This window comes from Lampris incognitus, chromosome 11 (genome assembly GCF_029633865.1).
Source record: "Lampris incognitus isolate fLamInc1 chromosome 11, fLamInc1.hap2, whole genome shotgun sequence".
In the NCBI taxonomy this organism is placed as follows: Eukaryota; Metazoa; Chordata; class Actinopteri; order Lampriformes; family Lampridae; genus Lampris; species Lampris incognitus.
The window spans coordinates 84,272-91,193 of NC_079221.1; the positions used below are offsets into that span (position 1 = coordinate 84,272).

Below are 6,922 nucleotides of genomic sequence, written 5' to 3' on the forward strand. Positions count from 1 at the left end.
GATCTTATTGACGTATGCTCTTGCTACAATGTTCCGATTAGGTTAGCGCAAGTGTTTTACCTGCTCAGACAGACAATCCCACAGCAACAGAGACTAACTTCGTCGTAGCCACGCCAACCACAGCAATGGCACTGCTCTTTTCAAGTACCGGGTTTGAGCGACAGCTTCGGAAAATTTTTTTTCACGGAGGCTGTTTCTACATGTTTCACTTAGAGTAAGGGTTTTATCTGTTCAGTCGGACAATCCCGCAGAAATACAATAGCAACAGAGACTAACTCTTCGTGGTAGCCAAGCTAACTACGGCAATGGCATTCCTGATGAAAAGTATCAATTTCTTGCAGTGAAACTTGTGGATAAAATTAATGAACGGCTATTCTACATATTTCACTTATAGTAAGGGTTTTATCTGTTCAGTCGGAAAATCCCGCAGAAACACAATAGCGACAGAGACTGTCTGCCTAAGTAGATAAAACCCTTATACTAAACATATCCCAAACCTTACAAAAAGATGTAGAAAGAGCCAGCCGCTAATTATATCTGAACCAAAGCTCCGAAACACCAGATATACCATTGCCGTGGTTAGCTTGGCTCCTGCTAAGAATTAATCCCACAAATACCATAGCAACAGACACTGTCTTGGAGGTTTGTATTAGGGTAAAGGTTTTATCTGCTCAGGCAGCATATCCCACAGAAAACCCCACATTAACAGACCAACTCTTCGCGGTAGCCAAGCTAACCACGGCAACAGCATTTCTGATGGAAAGTACCAAGCTTCTCGGAGTGAAAGTCTTGGATAAAATTAATGGACGGCCCTTTCTATATGTTTCGCTTAGTTTAAGAGTTTTATCAGCTCAGGCAGACAATCGCACAGAGAATACCACAGCAACAGAGACTGACTCTTCGCAGCAGCCAAGCTAACCACGGCAATGGCATTTCTGATGGAAAGTACCAAGTTTCTCGGAGTGAAAGTCTTGGATAAAATTTATGGACGGCTCTTTCTATATGTTTCGCTTAGTGTAAGGGTTTTATCAGCTCAGGCAGTCAATCGCACAGAGAATACCACAGCAACAGAGACCAACTCTTCGCAGTAGCCAAGCTAACCACGGCAAGGGCATTTCAGATTGAAAATACTAGGTTAACTTTATGGTTAGGGTTGAATGCCAGAGCCAACACATGTCAACTGAGCACCTCCGCCAATGCCCAAGTGCTGGATTAGAAATACCCCAAGGATTAGGGTTAGGGATAGAGTTTGATTGGTTAAGTCTAGGGGTAATTTGGGTGTTTAGTCGTTACAACTGATCTCCCATAGTCTTATATCTTGATTACTTTGTCCCGTTTTAAACTTGAAAAGTGTTGGTGGGGTTTGAAACAATACAAGTGTTTTTTGTTTGTTTTGTATTTTTTTTTTTTAAATTGAACTTTTCTGCAATTGCAATTTAATGTTTTAAGAGTTAAGACTAAGGTTTAGGGTTAGCTTTAGATCAAATTGATGAATTTCTGCACTTTTTTCCCTTTTTACCACTCAGAACATGCCCCTTCTCTTGATGCTCCCATGAAAGAAACATTGAACATCTAAAGCACAGAGCTTGTGATTAAACCACTTCTCTGTACCCGCTTAGTGCTCAGGAAGAAGCACCCCAGCTCATCGTCGTGGGTGGCGGGACTCACTTTAGAAAAACATTTCTCACGATAAAACTAAAAAACTTAACCCCGAAAGTAGGATTAGGTTTGGCTAAACATAACGGATGGCTCTATGTTTTTCCATTAGGGTTGGGGCAAGGGTTTCATCTGCTCTGGCACACAATCCTACAGAGAATACCACAGCAAGACACCAACTCGTCGCAGTAGCCAAGCTAACCACGGCAATGGTATTTCTGATGGAAAGTACTGAGCTTTTCAGAGTAAAAGTTTTGCATAAAATGAACAAAGAGAGCTTTCTACATGTTTCACTTGAGATAAGGTTTGGGTTAGGGCTTATCTGCTCAGTCAGACAATCCCACAAAAAAAATACCACAACAGAGAATAACTCTTAGCAGTAGCCAAGCTATCCATGACAAAATCATTTCTGATGGAAAATGCTGAGCTTTTCCAACTGAAAGGTTTGGATAAAATTAACAGATTGCTCTTTCTACATCTTTCGTTTAGGGATGAGTTAGGCTAAGAGTTTTGTCTGCTCAGGCAAACAATACAACATCAACTACCTCTTCGCAGTAGCATTTCTGAACATGGACTGATAGTTTCAGATAAAATTAACGGATTGCTCTTTCTAGATGTTTCGATTGGGATAGGGTTTTAGCTGCTAAGGCAGAAAATCTTAGAGAATACCAATGCAGCAGAGAATAACTTCGATAGACAAGCTAACCACAGTAATGGCATTTCAGATGGAATGTACCGAGCTGCTCGGAATAAAATCTTTGGATAAAATTAAGGGTTGGGTAGTTCCACATCTTTAGGTTAGAGTAGAGTTACGGTTTTATCTGCTCAGGCAGACAATCCCACAGAAAATACCACGGCAGCAGAGACTAACTCTTCATAGTAGCCAAACTAACCACAGCAAAGTCATTTCTGATGGAAAGTACCGATCTTCTCGGAGTGATAGTTCCAGATGAAATTAACAGATGACTCTTTCTACATATTTTACTTAAGAGTAAGGGTTTTATCTGCTCAGCCAAATAATCCCATAGAAATACCACACCAATAGACAGTCTTGGTGGTAGCCAAGCCAACCATAGCAATGGCATTTCTGATGGACAGCAGCGAGCTTGTCGCAGCAATAGTTATGGGTAAAATAAACGGATGGTTCTTTCTACATGTTTCAGTTGGGTTGGGGTAAGAGTTTTACCTGCTCAGGCGGACAATCCCACAGCGACAGAGACTAACTCTTCATAGTAGCCAAGCTAACTACAGCAATGGCATTTCTGATGGAAAGTACCAAGCTTCTCGGAGTGAAAGTATTGGATAAAATTAATGGACGTTTCTTTCTATATGTTTCGCTTAGTGTAAGGGTTTTATCAGCTCAGGCAGTCAATCGCACAGAGAATACCACAGCAACAGAGACCAACTCTTCGCAGTAGCCAAGCTAACCACGGCAATGGCATTTCTGATGGAAAGTACCAAGCTTCTCGGAGTGAAAGTTTGGCATAAAATTACTGGACAGCTCTTTATATTTCGCTTAGTGTAAGGGTTTTATCAGCTCAGGCAGACAATCACACAGAGTACACCACAGCAACAGTAACTCTTCGTAGTAGCCAAGCTAACTACGGCAATGGCAGTACTGATGGAAAGTACCAAGCTTCTCGGAGTGAAAATTTTGGGTAAAATGAATGGACGGCTCTTCCTACATGTTTCGCTTAGCGTTTTATCAGCTCAGGCAGTCAATCGCACAGAGAACACCACAGCAACAGAGACTAACTCTTCGTAGTAGCCAAGCTAACTACGGCAATGGCATTCCTGATGGAAAGTACCAAGCTTCTCGGTGTGAATGTTTTGGATAACATTACTGGACGCCGCTGGCTACAAATTTCGCTTAAGATAAGGGTTTTATCTGTTCAGGCGGACAATCCCACAGAAATACAACAGCAACAGAGAATAACTCTTCGTGGTAGCCAAGCTAATTACGTCCATGGCATTTTTGATGGAAAGTACCGAGCTTCTTGGAGGGAAAGATTTGGGTAAAATTAATGCACGGCTTTTCTACATATTTCCCTTTGTCTAAGGGTTTTATCCATTGAGGCAGACAATCCCTCAGAAATACAACAGAAACAGAGACCAACTCTTTGTGGTAGCCAAGCTAACCACGGCAATGGAATTTCTGAAGCAAAGAACCGAGCTTCTTGGAGTGAATGTTTTGGATAAAATTAACGGACGGCTCTTCCTACATGTTTTGGTTGGGTTAGGGTAAGTGCGTTACCCGTTTAAGCAAACAATCGCAGACATACAACAGCAACAGAGACTAACTCTTCGTGGTAGCCAAGCTAACCACGGCAATGGCATTTCTGATGGAAAGTACCAAGCTTCTTGGAGGGAAAGATTAGGGTAAAATTAATGCCTGGCTTTTCTACATATTTCGCTTGGTCTAAGGGTTTTATCCGTTTAGGCGGACAATCCCTCAGAAATACAAAAGCAACAGAGACCAACTCTTCGTGGTAGCCAAGCTAACCACGGCAATGGAATTTCTGAAGCAAAGAACCGAGCTTCTTGGAGTGAATGTTTTTGGATAAAATTAACGGACAGCTCTTCCTACATGCTTTGGTTGGGTTAGGGTAAGTGTGTTACCTGTTTAAGCAGACAATCGCAGAAATACAACAGCAACAGAGACTAACCCTTCATTGTAGCCAAGCTAACTACGAAAATGGAATTTCTGATGAAAAGTACCAAGCTACTCATAGTAAAAGTTATGATAAAATTACTGGACGGCTTTTTCTATATATTTTGTTAAGTTGTAAGGGCATTATCTGCTCAGGCAGACAATCGAACAGAGAATACCACAGCAACAGAGACTAACTCTTCGCAGTAGCGAAGCTACCCACGGCAATGGCATTTCTGAAGGAAAGAACCAGGCTTCTCGGACTGAAAATTTTGGATGAAATTAACAGAGTGCTTTCTAAATGTTTCGCTTAGAGTAAGGGTTTTATCCGTTTAGGCGGACAATCCCTCAGAAACACAACAGCGACAGAGACTAACTCTTCGTGGTAGCCAAGGTAACCATGGCAATGGCATTTTTGAAGGAAAAACCGAGCATCTTGGAGTGAAAGTTTTGGACAAAATTAACGGATGGCTCTTCCTACATGTTTTGGTTGGGTTAGGGTAAGTGTGTTACCTGTTTTAGCAGATAATCGCACAGAGAATACCATAGCAACAGAGACCAACTCTTAATTGTAGCCAAACTAACCACGGCAATGGCATTTATGATGGAAAATAGAGGTACTCGTAAAAATTTTGAATAAAAATACTGAACGGCTCTTTCAAAATATTTCAGTTAGTATAAGGGTTTTATCAGCTCAGGCAGACAATCGCACAGAGAATACCACAGCAACAGAGACCAACTCTTCGCAGTAGCCAAGCTTACCACGGCAATGGCATTTCTGATGGAATGTACCAAGCTTCTCGGAGTGAAAGTTTTGGATAAAATTAATGGACGACTCTTTCTACATGTTTCGCTTAGCGTTAGGGTTTTACCAGCTCAGGCAGTCAATCGCACAGAGAATACCACAGCAACAGAGACCAACTCTTCGCAGTAGCCAAGCTAACCACGGCAAGGGCATTTCAGATTGAAAATACTAGGTTAACTTTACGGTTAGGGTTGAATGCCAGAGCCAACACATGTCAACTGAGCACCTCCGCCAATGCCCAAGTGCTGGATTAGAAATACCCCAAGGATTAGGGTTAGGGATAGAGTTTGATTGGTTAAGTCTAGGGGCAATTTGGGTGTTTATTCGTTACAACTGATCTCCCATTGTCTTATATCTTGATTACTTTATCCCGTTTTAAACTTGAAAAGTTGTTGGTGGGGTTTGAAACAATACAAGTGTTTTTTGTTTGTTTGTTTTTTTTTTTTTAAATTGAACTTTTCTGCAATTGCAATTTAATGTGTTAAGAGTTAAAACTAAGGTTTAGGGTTAGATCAAATTGAGGAATTTCTGCACTTTTGTCCTTTTTACCACTCAGAACATGCCCCTTCTCTTGATGCTCCCATGAAAGGAACATTAAACATCATCTAAAGCACAGAGCTTGTGATTAAACCACTTCTCTGTACCCGCTTAGCGCTCAGGAAGAAGCACCCCAGCTCATCATCGTGGGTGGCAGGGCTCACTTTAGAAAAACATTTCTCACGATAAAACTAAAGAACTTAACCCCGAAAGTAGGATTAGGTTTGGCTGAACATAACGGATGGCTCCATATCTTTCAATTAGGTTTGGGGCAAGGGTTTCATCTGCTCTGGCACACAATCCAACAGAGAATACCACAGCAAGACACCAACTCGTCACAGCAGCCAAGCTAACCACGGCAATGGTATTTCTGATGGAAAGTACTGAGCTTTTCAGAGTAAAAGTTTTGCATAAAATGAACAAAGAGCTTTCTACATGTTTCACTTGAGATAAGGTTTGGGTTAGGGATTATCTGCTCAGGCAGACAATCCCACAAAAAAAAATACAACAGAGAATAACTCTTTGCAGTAGCCAAGCTAACCACGGCAATAGCATTTCTGATGGAAAGTACCAAGCTTCTCGGAGTGAAAGTCTTGGATAAAATTAATGGACCGCTCTTTCTATGTTTCGCTTAGTGTAAGGGTTTTATCAGCTCAGGCAGACAATCGCACAGAGAATACCACAGCAACAGAGACTAACTCTTTGCAGTAGCCAAGCTAAACACGGCAATGGCATTTCTGATGGAAAGTACCAAGCTTCTCGGAGTGAAAGTCTTGGATAGAATTAATGGACGGCTCTTTTTATATGTTTCGCTTAGTGTAAGGGTTTTATCAGCTCAGGCAGACAATCGCACAGCAACAGAGACCAACTCTTCACAGTAGCCAAGCTAACCACGGCAATGGCATTTCTGATGGAAAGTACCAAGCTTCTCAGAGTGAAAGTCTTGGGTAAAATTAATGGACGGCTCTTTCTATGTTACGCTTAGCGTAAGGGATTTATCAGCTCAAGCAGACAATCGCACAGAGAATTCCACAGCAACAGAGACGAACTCTTCGCAGTAGCCAAGCTAACCACGGCAATGACATTTCTGATGGAAAGTACCAAGCTTCTTGGAGTGAAAGTCTTGGATAAAATTAATGGATGGATCTTTCTATGATTCGCTAAGTGTAATGGTTTTATCAGCTCAGGCAGACAATCGCACAGAGAATACCACAGCAACAGAGACTAACTCTTCGCAGTAGCCAGCTGACCATGGCAATGGCATTTCTGATGGA

At 41.7% G+C, this 6,922-nt stretch overlaps 2 non-coding genes across 2 annotated transcripts; both read right to left on the minus strand.

Annotated features, from left to right (window-relative positions):
* Nucleotides 1-1,517: 1,517 nt before the first annotated feature.
* On the minus strand, nucleotides 1,518-1,726 carry LOC130121326 (small nucleolar RNA U3). The gene has a single exon (XR_008811055.1). It is a non-coding gene; the product is annotated as a small nucleolar RNA U3 (small nucleolar RNA).
* A 3,932-nt stretch (nucleotides 1,727-5,658) lies between these two features.
* On the minus strand, nucleotides 5,659-5,870 carry LOC130121309 (small nucleolar RNA U3). The gene has a single exon (XR_008811042.1). It is a non-coding gene; the product is annotated as a small nucleolar RNA U3 (small nucleolar RNA).
* Nucleotides 5,871-6,922: the final 1,052 nt, after the last annotated feature.